This window comes from Lepidothrix coronata, unplaced genomic scaffold, assembly GCF_001604755.1.
Source record: "Lepidothrix coronata isolate B3197 unplaced genomic scaffold, Lepidothrix_coronata-1.0 Scaffold1, whole genome shotgun sequence".
Taxonomy (NCBI): Eukaryota; Metazoa; Chordata; class Aves; order Passeriformes; family Pipridae; genus Lepidothrix; species Lepidothrix coronata.
The window spans coordinates 6,032,010-6,056,938 of NW_016690181.1; the positions used below are offsets into that span (position 1 = coordinate 6,032,010).

Genomic DNA, 24,929 nt, shown 5'->3' on the forward strand with positions numbered 1-24,929 from the left:
GGACCACGACAAAAGGTGGAGTATTTCAGGCCGGCAGCACAAACGTTACCAGAGTTGCTGGGAATGTTTAATTCAGTCTCTCATCACTGAACACTCAAAAAAACCAAGCTGAATTGAATCGTGACAGGCTTAAAGACACGTGACTGCCTCAAAACACAGATTCCTTAACAATTTCAGTAATCATTTTGAAATAAGTTATGCCACACTTTTAAGTCTCTCTGACTTTCGGGTCATCATCTGCATTCTGCATTGCAGTACAGGTCACCAATTTACAACAAACAAGACTCATTTTCTAGTACTTGTTAGTTTACATTTTTTAATTACTGTGTCGTAGAAAAGCCCTGATTTTGTTTTGGATAGCAAATCATTCAGAGGAAAGCTGAAATCCAAAAATATAAACAAAACCTTGTATATTTCAGGAAAAAGTTCAATGAGACAACTCATCTTCAGTTGTTTTATTTCTAAACAAAATCTTAAACTAGAAACAATTTCACTCATTTGCCCCTTTAACTATTATTTCCATGGCAAGACAGATGCAACTGAGACAAACAAATTATTTGTGAGGTACCTATTGCAGAATGTGTTTTTTGCCATGTTTCCATTTAACTGGTCTTGAATGTGAAGGGTTTCAAAGTTCTTCATACTTTTTAAGGGTATAAAATATAAGACCAAAATTTATTGCATTACAATTATATACATTGGAATACTTTGATAGATGGTTAGACAACACTAAGTCATTTTAATGCTGATGTACCATCAAATTATAATGTAAGGATACTGGTTTGACTATGCTAGGGTAATCACTGCATACTTGAGGCCCGGAAGAAATTTTAGTAAAGTATGAAATTATTTTAGTAATAAGAGTGCATTAGGAACATAATTTTAACAAGGAAAAATGTAAAAAACATACAATTGTGTCAGCAAGCTACATATAAAAAACCCCAACAAACAATAAAAACCAGAAAATAAATATATGAAGAGGTACGTGCCTATACATGATGGGATCTGTTGTCCAGTCACTACTGAAATGAGGTTGAAATGGTACAAATAACCTTGAAAGTAAGACATTGGAAGTAGCTATGCCAGCTAAGCTACCAATCTGAAATCAGTGCATGCACATATGGACCACAAGTTGCGAGCACTATTCATGTATCCTGCATGAAATGAATCTGTCAGTCTCAATTCATGTCCCATGTCCACATCACAAAAATATACCCTTAAAAATGACCTCTCTGGTTGGGAACTTCAGCAAAGACATAAAAGGAAGAAGGAGACGCAGAAAATCAACCTCCTTTGAAGCTCTAAAGCAGGTCACAGAGGAGCAGCATGGGAGAACTGATACTCTGATGGCCAATGAGAAAGGAGTGATCCAGGAATGGGCTTTCGTAAATCTTATTGCTGCAGCAAATCATAGATCATGAGCTCTAAACTGTTCTGGATCTACCTGTGTTCAGCAGAGGAGATTAAATTAATAACTGCCAACAACTTCATTTTCAAATGTGTACTTGGATCCCCAATGCACATGCATAACAGCCTTCAGAAGTGAATTTTGTTTTGAAGTTCGAATTGCAATCTGATTTTTTAACATATCCAAGTACAAAAAATTGATATTTTGTTTAAAAAAACTCCATCCAGCTGCAAATTTTACATTGGGACTGAGCCACTCATAAAAGTTTGGGGTTTTTTTAAATTGTGTCACAATTCTGGGGTTACATTTCTGCTGTTTGGGGAACTGATGGGGCCTGTACATCTAGACAGACCTCTTCTGATAAGAAATATCAGAAGTTAAGAAGGTTAAATATTTATAAGTGGAGTCATGTATTTTGCATTGTTAGCTGGCAAGATATTTCCCACGGTGCGTTCATGAGATGTAACTTTTTTTTCCAAAATGTCAATGAGCAGACATATTTTTCACAAATTATTGAAAGAGTAATTGCCAACAGATTTCTGCCCATGACGTTGCTCACAAGCTATTCACTAAAATGACTGCTTCGCGTATTTTTGGAATTCGCCACTCATAGATTAGTATTTATAAGGGGCTGCTGGTCACACAAATCACCTGACATTTTTTTTAACCTTTGTTGGTAAACTTGCAACCCATCAAAGGCTTCCCTAAGAGCTGCACGCAAACTACCATTTCAGGCATTCGTATGGATACAGAAATGCATCATTGCATGTGACAGTTTTTCTACAGAATATCACTCTAATGAATGTTTGTGGAAAGTGAAGGAACTGCCTCAATTACCATCAAAACAAATAGTTATACTCAAATAAAAGTTCACATTTTTTTTAACAGTTTATGTACTAACCTCTATTGACAGAATACACTTCCAGATTTTACAGATGAATAGAACATTATTAAAACTACTCTAAAATTCTTAGTTTAGAACATAATAATTCCAGCACTGTATATGCATGACTCCTTCTATCCACAGAAGCCACATACATACAACAAGCATAAGAAATAGCCATGAATATTAGTTAATACCATTTGAAGTGTATTGGAATTTTGTTCCATCTGCCCCTTGTATGCCCCCCTTCAAGGATTTGTTTGTAAATCCTAAACCAGTGCAAACTCAGTGCCATACCTTCTGACTTTCCTACAGGTTTCCCATTGATTATAGCATATAGTGGCATCCACATTAGTGGACAATCCTTGGTAAAAATATAGCACAGCTTTCTGAATAGTGTCTAAAAAGTCTTTTCTGTTAACAAAATAATCATCTGAAGGAAACCTCTGCTCCCTGGCTGACAGTATAGCTCCTAGACCCTGCCAACAAATGGTCTGACTCAGCAGAAACCTGGTTAATGTGCCTGGCCAAATTCAACCAGGGCTTACATCAGGCTACAGAGGACATTTCAGAATGAAGATGTGCCTTGAAAGATTATACTGACATATGGTGATTTTCTGCTGAAGAGCCTACAAGGGATCAAAATAATCTGAATAATAATAATGATAATAATAATCTGAATAATCTGAATGCTCAGTTCAAGAAAAACTTGTTGACCAAGTGCATCCTTTCAGTAGGGTCTGAATTACAGGGATTCTCTGGATTATGGCAGCAAACTATGAGTTATAAAAAAATACCTTGGGGTTTTACCATGGGGTTTACAATAGATAATGTCCTTTGTGGCGGCATTAGAGTTTCCAGCAACAGTGGCACGGGGACTATGGTGACTGTGGCATAGAAATAAAAACAGAAATGTCTTTCTGTCCTTACTGGTCACTCTCCCTGTGCACATCCTCACTTCCCTACTACATTACAAAATAAGATGATATTTACTAATTAAATAATATTTATAGAATCCCTTTCACTATCCTTGGGGAAATACAAATTCAAATATAGTCAAATGCAATCACAACAGAAAACTATTAAACAGATGAAAATAGGAATCCATTCCAACATTCATCAGAATACAATCTCAGATTTGAGAGAGGAGACAAAGGGATTGACAAAGAGAAGGAATTGTAACCCTTGTAAAAGGGATCGATCCTTCCATCTCGTTGCTGTGGCAAAGGCACCTACAAGTCACATGCAAGACTAAACCTCCTCTGAAACATTAAAATGTGCCAGGGACACTACCATTGGCACCTCTTCTCCAGTTTCTAGAAGACCCCTGGCATGGCTGAGGCAGGGCCAAACAGCACTCTCCCAAACTGCTCCTGGGTGTGGGCTGGAAGCTACCTCAAGCCAGCAACTGTTCCCAAGAAATATTTTGCATATGGCCATCTTGTCTTGGGAGATCAAGACAGCTTAATTGTATGGATGCTGGATGTTTTGTGCCAGTTGACCTCAGTGCCAGAGAATGGTCCAAGATGCATATAATTTACTAGCATGGACACAGCCAGGGATGTGAGCTTTCAAGATACACGGCACCGGCTCTGAGGTATCTGGCAGTGAGCTGCCAGTTTCCTTTTCTTTAAGGATTTTAAAGCTACATGCCCAGGATTTGAGATACAGGCAGGGAGACAGGTGCACAATCTGTGGCGACTTTAATCTCCTAGATGGCTTTTGAAAATAACTGTATTCTGCTAGTTCCTTTCTCTGGTGATCTGATAACATCAGCACAGCTCCCAGACTACAAATGTTTCATGGCTGGGCACCAGGAGTGGCCCAAACCATATGTATGCAATCAGTAAAGGCAGTGATATGGTTCTAGGGAAGTTGAGGATGTGGTGGTGAAAGAGTTTCAGAAAAGAGGTTTTCCATGCCTTTGGTAGTAGCCAGAAGTACTCCAAGTTTTACAATTTTCCCCCATTACTCTAGCAGGCTTCTGCCTCCCCAGTAAGCTCTTGATGCTGAGAAAAGCTTTTGTCCCTAGAAGGCCTGACAAAACCGAGGTGGCTAGAGGCCACTGCTGAGTGACTTTGGGTGATCTGTCTCTGCAGCACTGACAAACCCAGGGAAAGAAGATGTAGAAATGCAGAGAGGATCTGGATTATCTTTGTACCACTGGGATTTACTAACTGTCACTGCAAAGGAGTCTCTAATAAACAATGTATACGTTTAAGATATGATTTCCATCCACTGAAGTGAAAGAGCATCCAGATAGGACAAGAGGAAATATTTTCCAGGGTTGAAATTCTCCAATTTTACCCAAGAACAGAACCTCCATAAGAGCAAGTACAGGTAAAAGCACAGAAACTCACAACAAGGTACAAGTCTACCCTGGCAATGGGGACAGACAGCTATAATCAAGTAGGTCTACAGTTTCTGAATTTCTAAAACAGTATATGGAAAACAAGAAGTTTGATTTATTCTTACATGATAAACACATGTCTACGTAATTGTGCCCACTTGTAGGCACCTTAATTTAATATTTACATGAGACAAAGAAATATGTACTATGCTTTATCACTAATTAAGCTGTTTTACACATTCATACCCAGGTGGATTCCTGTTCCTTATCGTCTGTACTTTGCAATTGTATTTGATAGAAGAAGAAGCAAGAGAATGCAAAAATTCATGTTGAAAAGGCAAGTAACCAGGTTGGTCAAAAGAGCAACATTCTGCTGCTGTACTAGTGGGGGACAAAGAAAGAAGAGCATACATGAACAGTTACCAAAAGTATGGCTTTTGTGTCCCCTATGCAGAGAAGTTCTTCAAATTTTGCAGCTCTGTGGCTCTGTTTTCACGACCCTCACAGTCCTCTGGTCACAGTGACCCCACCCTTACGAGAGGTTAAAACTACCCTCCTGTATATGAAAGACAAGAAAGGTAACCGGTGTCTCCAGATACGGGGCCTCTGGTACCCAACTGATCTCCTGCCCAGGGAAGCACCTCTGTATTAGAAAGGTTTAGCTATAGCACACTATATGTATTTATTCTAAAGCAAAATGACAGTGGTTGAGCTAGTTCTAACTAGATTAGAGATTTCCATAATGTTTAACCACTGATGACCCCACCTGGGTTTTTATGCAAACAGTGCAGCCCACTGAAATCTATTTTGGAATATCTTTTGTTCCTGTGATGCTGCTACTATTTTCAAGGTGGGCAAGACTCTGTAGTGAGATCAAAGTGATTATGGAAGAAACTCTCAACAACAACCAGGGGACCACGAAGAAAACTGCAAGCCAAAGCAGCAAGTAGGACTACCGAATCAAGTAAAGACTGTCTACAGAATGAGGTAAGGTCTGACAAAGATGGTAACTGGACAAAGTCCATGATGGACATCATTGTGTCATGCAATATAGAACCTAGCATGCAGTAAGTATGATTTCCATTACCTAGCATCCAAAACCACATCTAATCTAATAAATAACAAAAGCTGTGCTAGGAGTTTCTAAGAAGGAACAGGAAAGGAAAAACAATGAGCTCATGCCTTCTGACCTTGCTTGTTTTTAGCCTGGTTTCCTATGGCAACGAGGCTTGTGATCATGCTGTGTGTGTGCATGTGTACGTACTTGTGCGCATAAAAGTCAGACAGAAAGTGACCATCAGGGTGTTCAATAACTGTTGAATGCACTGCTAGTTGGCAGTCAGACCTGGCACTTAAACATAGGTCTCAATGATAATTAAGTTTCTGCAAGTTTTGTGAAAGTAGGCGACCAAGACTGCAGAGACCTGTAAGTGTTCCAGGTTGGAGGAAAAGGCTGCACTGTGAGAACATGCGTTATTAGGCACCTGAGAATCCACACAGGAGAGGGTAGTTATAAGCGGCCCAACTGAAGAAGAATCCATCAAAATTTACAGCAAGGTGTGAAACAACCCTAGGAAATCAGCTTTTTCAGGTCTGGTACTACTCTGTGTAAGACATTCAGGTGATGTTCCTTTTCCTGTTTTTCCTGGTGAAAGTTAACAGGGACGCCTTCATTGCTGGTCTTCAGGAAGCTGATCCTGACTAACAAGAAGACAAGAACTTTCAATTCTAGTATGTCAGTATCCACATAAAGATATCTTGAAAGACAAATGAGAATCAAAGATTTGATGACCACCTTCTTCAAGAAAAGGCCGAGAAACATCATAGTCAGCTTAGCTGAGTCCTCTAAAGACAGCTGAGAAAAAAATAAATGTTGACAGTCATTGACATTGTTGAGTGTCTGCCAGATAAAGGATAGGTAATTTCTGGTCAATGTGGTTTGGGAAGACCCGCCAAAACCTTTCCACTTTTCCTTGTACATAGCCTTCTGACACAGCAGGCTGCCTGCTTTCTTCCTCAGAAATATTTAACAACAGAGAGAAAGTAAGTGACTATTCCAGACAGAAACCTTCAGAAACTATCAGAAACCAGGATACTCAGATGGGATCACCAAACTATACTTGTAATAGCAGTGAACAAAGTAGGATAAATGTGTGTATGCCAGTCTCCACAGACCAGTAACTAGCTGCCTAAGAACAGTATATCTGAAACTGTATCTGCTTGTTGAAGCCTCCATTTTGCTGAACTATGTTTCATGTAAATACTACATACCATTTGAAAAACTGCTGTCTGTCCAGGGTTATACTGAAAAGCGGGTGGAGACTGGAGGAGGACCTGAAGTCCTGCTTAATAATGCTCTATTTGAATCACAGAACCTAGCTATTAGTTTGGGCCAGTCATACTTACAGGACAGAGAAGCGAAGCTATTATGAAGTAGTCTGAAGAGGGAACGATGGCCTGTATTTCTGTCACTCGCTTTAACAGATAGTCATCTGGAGTATGAAGTTCTACATATGAGTAAATTCCCTCTTTCCCGTAAAAGTCAAAATTACCATTTGTCATTGCTATGTACAGTTCAATCGCTATCATGTTTGACTCCAAAGAGACTGCTCTCTATGCCTGATGAAATCATTTCTCTATACATTGGCAGATCAATTTGGGATCCTCTGATCTGGAAGTCACTCCAGAGTAATCTGAAAATAGTCTTTTTGATTTGGTTCCAAGTCAGATGTGAAACGTTAAAATCTTCACTCTTCGTGCCATCAGGCAATATATGAGTATATCTAAGGGCAGAATTTGACTTCCATAGTTTTCCTTAATTTCATTATTGTAAAAACAATATTGCTTAAAAATTTAATTGCCATTTCCCAGGTAGATATATTTGTCACATCTGCAAACATGGCTTCTAAAACATTGATTTTTCTGGCCTCCTTATTTACCACAGACTATGTCCTCAGATCACTTTTCTCTCATTGCACAAGCTTCTGACTACATTATAAATATTCTCTGAGTTGTGAAACACTCTTTTTATGCACCTCTGTGCTTCTGCTTTTACACCACACCCCTCACCTCTAAAACTGATACTCATCCCATTAAATGAAGTAAGAGCAGTATCATGAACCAGGCAAGTAGCCTTTTCCTAAATGGTTTTTAATTTGTGGCTGCGGCTTGAAAGCGGTGTGGTGAAGACGAAAAAATCCTAACTAACCAAAACAAAATTCTCAGTGAAAAAGCATAGTAACAACTTATATATAAAAAAAACCCCAAAAGCTGTTAATCTAATAGCATCTTTGAAAAGCCTTTTGATCCTCCACAAATTTTAGAAACTGATTCCTGTTTTTCCAAATTTTTCAACCAGATATCATCTGATGGGAAGATTTTTAGATATTTGAATGTTACCTATAAATTCAACTAAATCAGAACCAAAAGTTTCAACAATCACAATGATTAGATTTGATTAGGGTATCAGGTATTTAGGTTAACTTTATCTTATGGTACCAAATTAGGCAAACAGTTTCGTTATATGTTATGTGTCCCAAACAATTCTTGATGATCCTGGCAGGCATGTGTAATTAAAACCAAAACTTAGTATCTGTAGCCCTTCCCTGTTGTCTCCTCCATCCAAATATCTGCAGGTCCCAAGCCTGCAAACACGTACTTGTTTGAGGAGCCCTGCTGGCTTAGACTACTCACAAAATTAGACTTATACATACAGAAGTGTTTATAGTCTCAGACCTGAACCCTCAAGCTTGCAAAAGAGACTAACCTAAATAGTGACTGCTCAAAACAGGAAAACTTCAGTATAGAGTATTTAGTTCTTTGAAAAATAAATGTAAAGTTACAGAGGGGAGACTCTCATTTGAAAGATAAGATTTTTCTAAGGAAAATATTAGTAATATATGTAGAAATAGAGGATTAGAATCATATAGAAATGAAAACCTTCTTCATACACTGTCCAGAAAGTAACAGCAAGTAAAATATCAAATAAAAAGCAATGACTGGGATGGTCAATCATAATTTACAAGTAAATAAATTGTTAATCAGTAGTTTAAATGGAGGGGGAAAAAAAATCCAGGCTTTGTTCTCAACAGCTAAATGTTTTTATATTTTTAATTCCAAAATTACAAGAAAAATATGACTGTTACTGTGGAGTAAATACAAAAAGAGGATTAACATTTATTTTTAATATTCATATTTACTTAATAACATGTATAACAGATGATTAAGTGATAAAATGGCAGAATGCTGCTCTGACAATTTTTTTAATGATCCAAGCATGTTTAATATTTAACTTCCACTATTACCTCAATGGAATTATTTTTTCTTCCTATTTTGGGTTACATTCATATAAAAAAAGTCATCCTAAATGTCCTTTGTTAGTTGTAAATGTACAGAAGACTTTTGTTTGCATATGACTGAGCCAAAACATGCTTTCTTTATGTATCTGAATTGTCCATATAAGGCCATATAATGGGCTAGGTCCTGCTTACATATAATAGGACTAGATTCATGGGACAGAGCAATATGGATTTGCCTATTATCTAAACATGCAAATAATTTTTATTTTATTAGTTATAGCACTCATTATGCACTTTACATATCAATAACCCCCTGACCAACTGTAGCAAGAACGACAGAGTAAAGGTTTATTTTTTCATTTGTTCTCAGCTTCATTATAAATTTGGATTTTTCTTTTTTTCCAAAGGATGCAAAAGAATAATACTCATGGATGCAAGGGAATCATACTCATGGCTAATTTTTAATGCAAGTTTCTGCTCTAGCCACTCAGATAAATACTTCCATTTACTGGAAACAAGACTCTGGTAAATAATGTACAGAAAGTGAGTTACATTTGGCCTTGACACACATGAGCTTGGAAACTGTATCATGTCTAACAGACACACTAATCTTCCTCACCCCCCTCCACCCTCAAAGCATTCTCTTAGTTCTGTGCTAGACCCGTGAATAAGCATAGACAAAGTAAAACTTCCAGTAGGTCTTACTTCTACTAGGCAAATGTGCTTCTTTATACTTAAGAACGTCTTCTAGGTCTCCATTACATCACTACCTAACTTTATAATAAATAAAACAAAGCTATTACAAATATTCCTTCAAATAAGAAGTCAACCCTGCATTCGTCGTGCATTCAGAACTTCTAATTTCAAAAAGACCCCCCCAAGTACTCTTGGTATCTTTTTGATGTTTTTCTTTTTTGCAGTCAGTTTGCTTCCTTTTTGCTCCTCCTCACTAGACAGATTAGCTCCATCCTTGACACAGCAGGCATTGAGGCAGGCTGATGGCTCAGCTGACCAGTATCGGCCACCACAGCTCCAGAGGACTTCACACATGTTACACACCTGCCTCTTTACAATACTAAAATCCACCCAAGTTAGAAACTATTTGGGACAAAAGACCAGGCCCAAATATTTTATTTTATCATTTTTATTTTGTCCCAGATTTTCTAACAGTCTGAGCTAGAGTTGCAGCAGGGCAGTGGGTAGACCGGCGACGTACGATCTGGTGCCATGGCCGCAGGTCGCCTCAGCAGGATGGTGTGTGTCCCCTCTCCTGCCCACTCACCCTGCCTGACACCCTCCCACAGCCTTATGTGCCTGTTGGACTAAGGGAATGGGGCACTTGACTGCACAGATGCCTGGATACAAAATGGTCACGTTTCATTGTGCTCTATTAGCACAGTTTGCACCTTTCAGATCCACCCTTAGATCCAAGATCTACTCACTCCACTGAATTTCTGTTATTCAAATTCTGTACTGTTCCAGGCTGCTAGAAATGACAGAGAGCAAGTTGACTTGTTTCCTTCTTGACACCTTTTCCAGGAATTCGATTATATCTAACTGTGGTTACCTTTCAGATACCTGAAAGCAGTATCTCATTTATTCTTAAAGCTGATACAGAAATAAATGCTGTACAGTTTGGGGACTGTCCATAAGGTTAAAAAACAATGGCCTAAAATTTCAGACTTGCTTGTCTGAGGTTAGCCTCCTAAACTAGGCAGCAGGAAAGGCAAGCCAAAAAATAAAAACATTTTAAATTAAGGAACAACTATTTAATATAATGTCTATGATGCGTACAGATACTAAAGCCCACCTATGAAAGCAACCACTATTTTTAGTTCTGTAATTAATCAAGTGGACTTTGTTAGGAAAATTTGGATAATAAAGTAAGCAGGTATTGGTCTATATTTTCTTTACCACTATTGAGTGGGGAAAAAAAAATCTCTCCTGATGTGTTAGACACTTCAGATACATGTTCATAACTTCTCAGTCCTTGTGCTAGAGATGTTACAGTCTGTTTCCAAATAAAAATCGTGACACGAAGTGATCAACAAAATAGTTTTGACCTTCAAGAACAAATTAAAATGGAAAAAAAACCCAGCAAAAATTACTCTGCTGGTTTTCCCATTGAAAGCTAGATGTTGGCTATTCTCTTAGATATAAAAAAAAATAAATACTTGTGCATAAAGAGGAGACCACTGTTACACAACTCTTCTCATGTACTACCTCACAGATATGTGTTTACCTAATGCATACACAAAGCCACAGCAAAACTACACAACACGTATGGCTTTTTATGGACAGATAGATGAATAAAATTTGCATGAGTACACGTGCTACACACACACACAGAGAAATCATGACAGTTGTTACCCTCAAATAAACAAGGATACTGGATGGACCGATACAATTTCTATTAAATGAAAAAATAGCCCTTAATTTCAGTGGGATTTTGACTGGATTTGAATCAGATTTGGTTAAACTATGTAAGGACTAGGTATGTACCTTACAGACAGGAATGTTCAAACACATTTTCAAAGCAACTAGTTGTGAAATCCTCCTGCAGCATAACTGTTTCACTACATAGAACTATACTGCAGTTTCATGAACACCTTAAAATTCTATGATTCTAGCCAAATACCTTAAAAACAAATGAACTGAGGACAGATTAATTTGATTCTATTTATTATTTTCAGTTACTATACTTTTCCTGTATTTTTAATGCACATATGCCTGCATATATGCATGTATATCCAGTCCCCCACATATAGAGTTCTACTATACTAGTTTAAATTTATACAAGAAATTCCTTTAACAGGAATGAATCAAGAGACTGATTTAGTTTAATAGGAGTGAAAAGCAATGACCATTATTTAATTGGGACAGTGTTAGCTAAAATTTCACATCTGGAGGAGGGGAAGTAAAGGGTGATCTGCTTAAGTGAGCTCTGCAGTTACATGAGTGTTAGACGATGGGGGGGGGGGGAGCGGACAGATTGTGGTCTTTTATACATCAGCACACCAAATTAATCCAAAAATAAAAAATAATGATGAAATGCAATGTTACTTTATGCAGAACATTTTCTGCCATTTCAACCTCATCAGGTTTTTCTGATTTTTTTTTCTAAGATTGCTTTTCTTGCGTGTAATACCTGCTTAAAGTTGAGCAGCAAGTAAAATACCTAAATTGTGAGTTTCTACTGTATATAAATATGTATCAACTGAACAAAATAAGGAGAGGAATATGTCTCAAAAGAAGAGGTCAAGTAGCTACATAATAAGAAATTATCACTTTTGAACCAGTACTTTTTGTATACCAGTCTAAAGGAGTTTTACTAATGGCTTCACTGTGGGAGCAGAACTAACTCCATAATCTCATGAACCATATGGGAAAGCAAATGAAAGTCTTATGAAAAAGATAGAGTCTAGCAGGTTACATGGGTTTCAGCACTCATGTTAATTTGGGAATCTTTGTACTTTTGGCATGACAGTACTTGGTCATATTTTGTTTACTTAGTGCTAAACTGCAGGATCTCCATTCTTAGTTTAGCAGCTGCATTATACATATATTTTTAAAACCCATTACATTGAGAAAGGCCTAGTTTGACTATGAATAATCAGAAAAGGAAACAAGCAAGCAGGGTAACAAACAAGGTAGTAATGGTTAGTGTGATACAAGTTTGGATGGTCTCTGTTCAGTTGCCAAGCAATAATTGTTAAGTGTTAAAAAAAAAATCAAAATAATTAAAAAAACCCCCCAACGACAAAATACCCCTTGTGTCATATTTTGACAACCTGAGCAGAAAGGACTCAGAAAACCAAATATTTCTCTCAGGCTTTGGATAGTCCCTCTGCACTGGAGTAAACATGGGATGGGGCAGTGAATTAATAAAGCCAGAATATTTATTGCTAATAGGTTTACTAAGCATGTGAACAGATAGCCAGTCACACAGTGCCAAAACTACATCCCACAGAAACTCTTCAAACTAACAAAAAATAGAAATTTACAGAAACCAGGATTGTTCAGGAAGGGATGTAGGGTCTTTATGCCACTTCTGTGACTGGACAATCAGAAGTAAAGCAAAATTCAGCAAGAGCTTGATTCTTAACACAAACAAGATATCTTTACCCACTGTGAAAAAGAAGGGAAAAAATATAAGATGCAGTAGTGCAAGACAAAAGGCCTTTCCCTGCAAGCATCTGTGTCTCTTTGCAGCATTTACTGCTGTGAGGAGCCCTATTGTGGTTAGGCTAAGTCCTGTTAGAAGACTGCTTGGAAGAGGAAAGCCCTTGCTGGATCCAGATGTAGTTACTTTTCTCAGGAAATAGCTGCTGGGTTTGCAAGCAACATACAAAGCTTTGTATTGCAACAGACTGCTGGTGAATACAAAGAGCCATAAAATATTTGCTTGACCAAATAGTTAAAATTGGGGTTAAAAAACCCTGAGGAAGTTGCAGAAATGCAGGCAATCGCTGGTCAGTAAACATTATTTTTTAAATAGTCCTCAACTCCATAAACTGTGATATAATAAAAAAGTCTGCCCTGTACTTCAGCTTAATTAATATTGAATAGGCCTTTTAAAAAGTTAGTAAATATTTATGAAATGAACTATAATTTTCTTAGTGTACATTAAAACCTGTGAATCAGTAAACAATTTTTAATTTTTTGCCAAATTTATACATAGCAAGAAAATAATCAAATTTTACCTTTATTATTTCTACTATGGATTTGCATGCACACATATTTGTGGATATGTCTACATGTGCACATATACATCTGTCCTTGCACAATAAAATAATCTGTGTGCATGCACATACAAAGACTTGCATATTCACAAATACTGGGTAAGAAAAATTAAAGAAGAAGTAAAAAATTCACCTTGTATAATTGTTATAACAAGTTAAACCTATTGTGTAAATTTAAAATGTTTATGTAAAAAATGTCATGGTTTCTGATATTAATTTTATTTTAAAGAGTAAAACCAGAAAGCGCTTGGAAAAACTATAAAAAAACCAAACAAGGATCAATCCTGATTTCCCTTTTTATAGGCTCTTTACTGTTGCATTTCATTCAGTTTGGCCAGTAAAAAAAAAGAAACGAGCCTAAAAGATCAATTGTTTATCTCCCTGTCCTAGCCATATTACCTCTTTGCTGTTGTGTGCTAAAACAAATCAGTTCATTTGGTTTTTTGACATTAACTATAAAGTGGTTTAGTTTAATTTAAAAACAAGATAGCTGGGGGGTTTTTTTCCTGTTCCTTTCAACAACATATTTTGAAAAATTTTTTTTTTAAAGAAAAACGTAAGACTTTGAGAAGTCTGCCATAGGTCCTTCAAGATGATTTTGAGCGTCACACTTCAACATAACGTCCCTTATACTGCAAGCCTGATGAGCAGAGCTCCCAAAGGTTTCAGCTTAGTGACTTGGCACCCTGTTCTTTTATGTCACACCACACACAAGTACCTCAAACTCTTAATAAAGCCTCAAGATGAAGGTATGGGTGGCCTGCCAGCATATGGACTTGAGCAGTTCAGTGTACACATCAGTATTGTAATATTGGGTTTTTTTTCTTGGTCCTGTTTTCCTTCATTTGGTTCAGTTAGGTTGGCCTTTTGCTACAACTGCATGATAAAAATGCATGCATGTGAACATACACAAACATACAACTACTTACAAAACTCTCTATAAAATTCTGTAATGCATGTCAATAAATCCTATTTTTGTGTATAGATTCATCCTTCCCACCCTTGCTTACCTCAACTTGTCATAAAGCAGGGAGCACATGCTCCCCTCTATGCCGTGTAACTTCCATCATCATTTGCAACTTATTGAAGATGGTTAATCAGTTTATAATGTAGCCAAACTGCCTGCAAAGTCCTTGTCAGTCCCGTGCAACAGGCACAGCAGCACACAGCATGCTAATTTACCTAAGAAGCAATTAAGGAGAAGAATCCTAACACCAAACTCAACAGCTGAGGGGAAGATTTCTCTCATTTACATTGACAGGCCCTGATATCTGCTCATTCTGCTCTATGATGAACTTTGTGATCATCCAAGTGCCAAAAGGCAGTGGCCAACCCAGCTAGTGATCACGTCTGCTGAGCTGGCTGCTCAGACCCAGGCTCACCCTCTGCCTTCTGCCCTGCCTCCTAGTTTTCACCTCCTGTGTTCATCAGAAGCATTCATCTTCTGTGCACTGTAGGAAACAAGGTGGGAGGAGCAGTGTAGTAGGAGAATCAGCTGAGGGCCCTTTCTAGGGTCAGGTGCCCATGGAGGTGGGTGAAAATCTGGGAAACAGAATGAAGGAAAAAAGAGAGACAGTGTGCATGTGCCTGAGCCAGGACAAAGTAGAAGCAGGAGCAATGAAATAGAAATACAGGGAAACAAGAAAATTTAAAAAAAAAATAAAAAAGGGAGAGGGGGGATTTAAAGAGGAGAAATAGGAACTGTCTTGCCACATTCTCATCATCTGCAGCATTTAGTCATTTCTCTACCTGTGCCATATCATACTTCCCCAGCAGACGCTCCCATGAGGGTAAGGAGAGTGACTGAGAAGCATTGCTTTGATGAGGGCAAGTCTGGGAACCAGCAGTGGACTGAAGTTTTTTAAAAGCCTACATCTCACTCTGCTAATTTTTTTCTCTTTTTTGGCTTCTTAAATCCCGATTTGGAAGGAAAAGAGAGTTACCAAATGTATTGCTGAAAAATGACACCCCACAAAGCCATATCATCTTTCCCCCTACTTTAGGATGTCCCTCTCTTTCTACCTCCTTGAGAAGAAATCCATTTTCTTTTCCAACTAGGAATTGTGCCTGGTCTTACGACTGGGACACAGGGGCTGGAGATTCTCTGAGGAGCAAGACGCCACAGGAGCAGATCTATGGCAAAGGCTGAGAACTGTGCCCAAGCAGGGAACACTTTGCTGCACCATCCCTGCCCTGGAGATGGACCAACAAAGAGCAAATTAGCAATCAGTATACATTTGCATCAAAACTGGCAAACATATCGTCAGAGCCAGGAACTTCTGGTATGCCAGGAACAGGTATGTCAGGATTTTTCATATTCTCTTAACAGACAAATAGCTCTTCTCTTAAATCACTGGCCATTTCTAATGCAACAAAATAGACCATAGGAACACATGCTGAAAATAACTAAATATAATAAATAACTAAAAAATAACTAAAATATAACAACATTGTTAAGGATATTTAGAAAAGGAACCAAAAAGTGACAGAGATCTGGCATGAGCTTGCCACCAAGGACAAGGGCAGCTACACCAGATATGCAGAATTTTAGCGAATCACTCAGCCAGTCTTTCCAGACAAAAAAAAAAGCAAGGGAATTGAGACGTTTCTGTGTTGGCTTTTGTGTCTTTCTTTGGGTGTTTGCAGCTCACGGTATTTATGTTAAATTAATACTGCTGACTATGTATTCTGTACATTGAGGTTAAATAACTGATAGCGTCATAGCTGCTGGCCACTTCTCTACTGCCCCTCTCCTAGTTAACTGGTCTTTTTTGTCCTTACTTCTCTCCCAGGAAATGCTGACATTTTTCTAGAGTGGACACTATGTGCCATTCACTCAGCTCAAGATTAAACACCCTCTCTTCTAGGCCACTTTCTCCTTTCCCTCCTTCTGCTTGTAGTGAGGGTGGACACCAACATGGGCACTGACTTACATCTGTACAGCTGGGACTGTGATGCAACAAGCTGAACAACAGCACGTTTTCCCAGTGCTTGTCCCGATTCCTCTGTTGGAAACAAATCTTATTTGCTTCAGTAAAGCTATAAACTCAAGGGTGGGGTGGGCCTTGATTTGGCAATGCTTTCTGCCTCCCACACCTCTCTGGTAGAAATGTTCACGTGAGGCCAGATAATTCAAAGAGGGAAAAAAAATGGAAGAATCACACCTTTAAAAAGAATGTAATTTCTCCATGGCAGTTTTTCACTGCTTTTCATTTTTTTCCTTCAACCAGGCATTTTGAGAATGGATCATTTAAAACAATTAAATTCTCAGAAGAAATTTATTTTACAATGCCCCTTTTCAGAGACGTTTGCACGCAAACTGAGAATTTTCAGGTTTCCCAGGCGGATGAACCTTGTCCAGGCAGAAGCCCATGATAGCTTATGTTATTCAGCATGGCATTATCCCATGCTGTTTACTTATAGCTTGCTGAAAATGAGGGACGATGGAACACGTTTTCCAGGGCACACCCTGACTTTATTCTTAGTAAATTCTATTCTCGGCCTAGAAAATCACAATTCTTTGAGCACTTTTTAAAATAATACCTGCTCATTTTCAGCTGTGGGGAGAAGGTGACAATAACCCCTTCAGTACCTCCATTGACAAGCAAAGGGGGCAACTTCAGAAGACAGCCTAACCACCACCTGGGAGACAGCTGCAGTGGTAGAGCATGAATTCCTCAAATTCAGAGAATGAGCTTTGGGGATGAGGGAATCCTCTAATAAAATAAACAGAAAATTAAATTCACCTCCCTTTTTCTCTCACATGTCTCCCATCTACGCCTGCCTGGGAGAGAACAACGTGGTGCCTAGACATTAGCACTATCAGCACAACTCATTGACGTTATACAAACACAGGGGTCACATTTCGCCTCTGGCTGGACTCAAGGGAATCCTCTCTTTCCTCCTGAGAAGGCTAATGCTGCATCCTGGTGATGAGCACAGGTACCATCAGTACTGGAATGCCAGTCCTTGTCACTACACTTGTAGCTCAGCCTGAGACTACCTGTATATAGACGGGAGTGCATGTCACAGGAAGCACCTGAGCGGTGCTGGAGGCCATACTGTGGCCATGGGGAGCGGACGGTGTCTACCAACCCCACAGAGGTTCTACAGAGACTAAAGCTGTATTAGAAATGAGACTCGTGTCATGCTGCTACTATTTCTATGCATTTCTCCATGTGCAAATAGTAAAATTAATAAAGCATCTTCTATCACCCGTCCAAACTCATCTGAACAACAGCATCGAATATGTTACAAAACACAGATGTCACTTCTTTTTAAGTGGAAGCTTTGAGTTTCACAGGGACAAGTTCCGCAACTCTCTTCTACAAATTAGGAAGCTTGACTATCCAGAATTAAAACAAAATTCTAGAAAAAATTCCATTTTGTATTGACATACATATGTATTACATGTGTGTGCATGCAGTCAACCCTGTGCCTCTGTGTATTGTTCTGAACAGCACTAGGTCACACAGAAAATTGAATGTATTTAAATAAGGTGTAACAACTTCTCCCTGCTCCAAACAAGGTCCATGGACAGTGATGCTCTTTCCTGGTTATATTTACATAAGAAAATGGATTATATTTACAAACAGAAATAAAGTTAAACAGCATAGCTTCATTTCAGACTAAGTTTGGCTGTTCTATTGCTCCTCTCTGAAGTTTGGTGAGTCTACACCCTATATTTTCCCCCAGACTACTTATCACGTCTGCAGTACCATAAATCTGCCAACTTTTCCTGTCATGTCTACTGCTAATTAGGCTTCGTTGGGGTTTTCACTCTCACACTCTCACATTAGATAAATGCAGCGGCTATAAGCACTGCTAACTGCATTACTGGTTATTGAGGTACTTTCGGTGGTCATGCTAAACCAGTGATAATAAAACAGACTTGTGTGGACGCTGCCAGAGAGTCAACAAACCCTATTTAGTGCTCCCTAAGTACTGCCCATAAAATATTTAGAAAAGGAAAGAGAAATAATAACTTTCTGTGGTTTGGTTTTTTTTTGGGGGGGGGGCACAACATGACACCAATCAAATTAACCTGCCCCTGCTGAACCTGGGGTATAACTAATCATATGAAAGCCAAAAGGTATTTATTTTAATTTTTAGAAAAAGCTCCTTTAGAAGTATATTTAAAAGCATCTAGCATTTCAACAAGAGTTGATAGTTAGTGAAAGTTACACAAAAAATAACCACTACAAAACTTGTCTGAGAATATAATAACAAAAATAAAAGTAATTCACATGAGTCCTTTATAAGAGTGATCTCTATAGCCAGAAAAGAGATGGCAGTATACTACAGCTAATGCAGATATTATAGCCAAATATATTTGTGGTAACACATCTAAAAGAGAAAGAATGAAAACTGATGTGCAGATACTCTGCAAAAGATTCAAATACTACTAAAAATTGGGGGAGAGGGAGGGTAGAGGGAGGGGAGGGTACAAGTCTTAATCATTATTTCATGAGGCCCATATTCACAAAGCAATTTTTTACAGATGGTTGGAGGTATTTCTCAGCCTTTAACTGACAGGAATACAGGAGCCTCACAGGCCTTAAGTAGCAATTCTATTCATAGGCTCTTAGCCTTTATATAATTGTATCAAGTACAGTAACAGACGTAAATTAACATGCGCTCACCTCCTGCTCCTATCAGTGTATGCCTTGACCTTTTAAGAAACCTCAAGAGTAGAACTAGTTTAGTATTTGATACATTCTCTTTTGGGGGAGATTAAATGCTGGTCTAGGAGGTGCATGTACTCAAGGCTCTAGCAGGCCTTACCCACCTTTAGCTGTAAGAATATGCTTTTCTTCAATACCTATAAATAAGCAAAGTTTGTCTACTTTGGTGGTAAATGAGCTGATACCAGTAAAGCACTGCTAAGCTTTATGGGTCCTAATGAAGTGTTTAACCTGAGTCAGGTGGTAGCAGAGCCCCCAACTTCTGAAGACATCTGCCCGTAATGACAGCTTTCTGAAGAAAGATATTTTTGTGGTTTTACAGCAAATCATCCATCGCAACTTGTGGGCAGATAACGGCCATCAAGAAATTAGATGCCAAAATGAAAAGACAAAAATGGACTTCTTGCAAAAATCCTTCCTATGAATTTCATTTACTCATAAATTGAATTTAAAATCCAAAAGGAAAAAAAATGAATATAAAATTAAAAATGTAAAAACACTTTGCTGTAGTTACTTGTCTATAAGCTTTTAATTTTGTAACTGGAATGTATTTCGTCTTTCTCCAAAGTTGCCACGTCTGGAAACAGAGCAGGGTACAATGGCTAAAAATGAGTCAAACAAGGATATTTTTGGTTGTTTTAATGGGGCGGGGTCCTTTTGCTTTTAAAATATGTGCTATAAATTAATTTGCCTCTTGATTTTTCTACCTCATGACTATAGTAGTAGGCAGAAAATTGTACTAGCTGTCTCAAGGATTGTGCATTTAAAAAAAAGAAGAAGAAAAAAAAACCCCTACGAGAAAAAACTACGAGAACTGCAAATGTCGGACAATGCATTTAACTATGAAGTGGAAGAGTGTTAACTAGCAAATGAAGAAAGAAAGATGAGGTAAGTAAATATATTCTAGGCAATGCTCATTAACTTTTTTTCTTCCCCACCTTCTTACGACGACAGGTTTCACTTGAAATCACTTTGACGGTCTGTTTATATAAAATTTATATCAACTTTACTTGGATTTCCCCCCCTCTTTCAATGACCTGACCTCCCTTCCACCAGCATGGGCTTTCTCCCGTGTGGATGAGAGGTGTTAGCCTGTACACAGGGGCTGCAGGTGCTGCCTTGAGCCCTATCAGTGCTGGAGGTCCCCGAGGAGCTGCGGCCTAAGGCTGTATTAGGCCAAGCCTGGCTGTAACTAGCACCGGGGTCTAAGGAAACATCAGTAGTTGGGAACCCAGACGGCTCCCTGGCTTTCGGGAGGGCCCCGTGTGAGTAACCCCGGGGGTGTGGGGGGAAACCCGTCGTGCCGCTGCTCTCACCTGCCTGCGGCCCTCGCTGCTCCCACGGCGCCTCCGGCCTCGACGGCGCGTCCGCACCTGTGGGGAAAGGCAGAGGGAAAAGGAGGGTTATTCGGGTCGGGGGTGGCTCCCGCCGGGGTCTCCGCTCCTCCCCGACTCACCTGGCTGCGGATTGCCCTGAAGCCTCGAGGGGAGCGGAGACTGGCTCACGGCCCCACCTGGGCGTCCGTGTCACTCGAGAGGACACACACACACACAGACACACACACACAGAGCACCAAGTGGAGCCCCGGCAGCTGCCCCAGGCCCAGCCCCAGCACAGCACGTCGGGGGAGGCGAGTCCAGCCCGGGACGCGTCTTGGCAGGGCCAGGAGAGGGCCCGACGGGAGAAGGAAAGGGCCGGGGCTTCCCCGGGACGGCTCGGAGGGGCTGCCGGGGGGTGGGGGCTTGGTCGGCCGGGGCAGGGGCGGCAGCGGCCCGGACCGCCCGACGTGTGTGAGTGTCCCGCAGCAGAGAGGGACCTGCGAGGAGCGAGGACAGGGAGAGGGGCAGGGCAGGGAGCGGAGCGGGGCAGGGCGGCTGGGGGCAGGCGCCCTGTGGAGCTGCGGCGGGCGCGGAGCCCGGCCAGGGGTAGCCCCCGAGCAGAAGGGAGCGGCTCCCGCTCCGCCCGCAGCAGCCGCAGCCCTGAGCATGGCAGCAACAGTTGGCTGGCAAGGTAAAGAGACGTGGAGCTGCACCACCGTGGCTCGGATTTCCACTCGCGCCTGAGCTGCCCCCCCAAATCACTGCTGGTTTCCATCCTCCTGAGGGACGACTGTAGGCAGGGAACATACAGGATGCTTTTTTAGCCTTAGCTTGGCTGATCCCTCTTATCACTTCCCTCTTCTTTTTTTCCAAGTTTCCTCTACTACCTTGTCTCTCCCTTTAGATTATGCTCACATGAATAAAAACCCCGTAAAGACGTTTGCTGGCGACCAGAAAGTACAAATGTCTTTTTTTTCTCTAAATAGAAGAGGATAAATTATTATGAAAATGCGAGTCTACTTGGAAGATATTGTGACCCTTCCACCTTTGTTTTCATCAAGCCAGCTAGTGCTCAAGCTACGTGTCCTGAGCAAGAAGGAAAGGAGGGAGGGGAGCAATGAGGTGCTTTTTCTTTGCCTTCTTTCCTCACTTATCCCTTAGCTGGCCTTTTACTCTTTTCTAAAGTGCAAGCAGGTCTCCAAAATCTCCTTTATCTCTCGAGAAATATTAACTCTTAACCTCGACTGTGGTCCTCGTCCGATCTCTCCTATGCAGGCTTCCCTGAAATGCAAAGATCAGCCCTTTCTCAGACGAATCTCCCTCCGTGCTGCTGTCCGGGGGGGGGAGCAGAGGGGACATCCCTTATAGTTTCTAACAGCTGAGACATTAGATCGCCCCCCCCTCATTTTTATTTTACAGCCGGGCGAACCATAGGCCCCTGTGTTGCGTCAAGCGGCCACTCTGCTACCAACTTGCTGCTCAGATTTTGTCTCTTTCACGAAGCTGATCTGCACGGACAGATCTGCTCTTAATCACTCCTTCTTTTGGGGGGCGGCAGGCAGGGAGGATTTCTCTTTGCTATTTATTTCTTGCCCACGGAATCCAGGCTAGTAATTACTGCAAAGAGAGGGAAAATGCAGCTTCCCCAACTCCTGCCTGAGATGCTCTCAGTGCTGTGTGCATGCACAAGGCAGTTTCAGAACCACAGAGCTGGTGCTGATGCTGCTTTGCTCGCTTGCAATCACCTCGTCCAAAAGCATTGCCTCGGCTGGGTTTTCCCTCGGATTCTGCCTTTTTTACCCTTTTCGGGGGCACTAGTTTTTGGAGAAAGAGTGATCGGAGAGATCACCGGACTGCAAGTTGCTTAAAATCAGGTTGGAAGTGGGCAGGGGGGAGGGAGGCGCCTTTGGCAAGCGCTTCCATGGTGCATCTCCTGCTAACTGGGGTCTCCCCCAAACCGCGGCGGATCCGTGCACCTCCCCCTCCTCCTCCCTCCCTATTATTTATGGGGTGATCCCAGTAAATCCCACCCTCCCCACCTCGAAATAAGCCGAGGCTCACGATTACAGAGCATTTAATGAATCGCTCCGAAGAATTTTTTTTATGAATTAATCTCGATCAACTAGGACAACCATATTTTTCAAACACGGCTATGTCCTGAAAGGAGGGGAGGGGGGGGGAAGGTTAGGGTAGGAGAACTTTTAAGAAGTTTTATTCTATTTTTATTTTTCCATAAATGAAATAAAAACTACCATACAGTTATCCGAATAAACGTGTGATTTGCTCCTTTAGGCAAAAGTCGATTAAAAAGTTAGGCTACTAGGCGACGGGGAATATTTGGACGTTTGGGGGACCAAGAGGAGTAGGAAAGGGGGGAAAGGGTGTTTATTTCTCTCACTACATATATATCTAGAGAGACACATATATACACTCACAACGGGAGGGGGGCGGGGGGGGATGGACAGGGGAAAAGGAAAGGTGCCAGGAATTAATAATAGAAGCCCACAGAGTCTAGATAAGTCCAAGGCTCGGCGATCGCAGCTGCTGCTCCTTCGGCGAATGCGCCCTCCGCGAATGCTTTTTGGGGTAAGGGCTTCCTGGCTGGGGGAGGGACAGCAAGCCCAGACCGCAAAAAGATTCGCGAAGGACAAAGTCTCCCGCAGCTTCCTACATCCATCCATCCGGCTGCCACCACAACATCCACAGGACCCACGGGCGATCGGCTCCGCCATCCCCCGCCACGCCGGGTCCCCACCCCCATCCCCGCCAAGTCCCGTTCCGAAACCCAGGACCCCGCCGGGAGAGGCGGTGGCGGGGGGGAAGAGGGGTGTCCCATCACCCCGCACCCCCCCGCGGCGGGGCCGGGGCCGGCGGTGGGGCCGCGGGAGCGTGGGGAGCGCGGCGTGTCCGCGGCCCCGCTCCGCGCGGAGGCTCCGGCGCTGGGCACGGGCGCTGCGTAAAGAGAAAACTCTCCCCCCTGAGCGCTAAATAAATAGAGAGCAGGAGGGCCGCTCATTGGTGCGGGCTAAAATCGTCACCCACCAATCAGCGGGCGCCTCACACTGCCTCGCTCGGCTTTTTTTTTTTTTTTTTTTTTTTTTTTTTTTTTTTTTTTTCCTCCCGAAAGGGGGAGAGGAGAGGAGAGCGGGAGGGAAGGATGGATGGATGGATGGATGGAAGGAGGAAGGGAAAAAAAGAAAAAAGAGGGGAAAAAAGCCCTCTCTATGTTCAATTAGTCACCAAATCCACGACAAGATCACGTCCGACAGCGCGACCGGGCCAGCCCAGACCCCTTCTCGCCTCTGCCGCTCCCCAAGCCCCTCTCCGGGAATCCTCTGCCAAAGGGGCGCCGTTAAGCTAAGGATCAGCCCCGCCGCGGGGGGCCCCGGGCGCAGAGCCGCTGCTCCCCTCGGCGGGGGCGCCCCGGGCCGCCCGCCACCTCGCGGCGGGCAGCTGGGGACACGGGGGACCTGCCGCTGCCTTCTTCCCTATCTCCCCCGCCTCAGCGCGGGGAGCCAGTCAGACCCGAGGGGCGACCCTGTCGTGGACGGCGGGGGACGCGGGACGTCCCCTCCCCTCCGCTCCTTAGTTCCGTCCTGGGCGCTGAGCCACCCATCACCGCCCCCGGCGAGGACACCCGCTTGCTAAAAGTTTCCAGGACATGTCAGTGAACTCCAGAGGTCTTCTCCTGAAAGCCCGCGGGGAACCAGAGGCCCCGCCAGTGCCCGGCGGCAACGGGAGGAAGGCAAACACACGTCCGCGTCGAGGCCCGCCCGCCCGCCGGGATCCCGTACGAGTTGGGGCAGATACTCGCGTGGGACCGAGAGGACTCGCGTCCCGGCCCAAACTCCAGAACTTGCAGGTCCACCACTGCCCCGCGGCGGCAAAGGGTCCCGCGCGAGCGGCGCGGGAAAGCCACGCGTGACGCCCCCGCGCGCGTCCCATCCCGCACGGCAGCGGCTCCTTCCCGACGCTCCCGCCCGCCGGGTGGAACGACGCCCCGAGCCCCCGGCGAGCCCAGCGGCAGCGGCGCGGCCGAGAGGAGCGGAGGGCGGCAGGACGGACAGTGCAGCCGGGGCAGCGCAGGCAGAAGTTTGAAAACCCCCAGCACTTACCTGGCGGGGCGCGTCCCTGGCCGCTCCGGGGAGTCCCGCGCAGGGTGCAACCATCGCCAACAGTGTTTTGGTGTTTTTTGGTGGTTTTTTTTTTTTTTTTTGGAAAGCCCAAAAGCATAGCGTCCCTTCC

At 42.1% G+C, this 24,929-nt stretch overlaps 1 long non-coding RNA gene across 1 annotated transcript in view; it reads right to left on the reverse strand.

Annotated features, from left to right (window-relative positions):
* LOC108496744 overlaps positions 1-24,929 on the reverse strand; it is a 75,980-nt gene that overhangs the window by 36,966 nt on the left and 14,085 nt on the right. Inside the window, exon 2 of the long non-coding RNA XR_001874570.1 lies at positions 20,682-20,738. This is a non-coding gene — a long non-coding RNA (uncharacterized LOC108496744). The remainder of the gene's footprint in view (positions 1-20,681; positions 20,739-24,929) is intronic.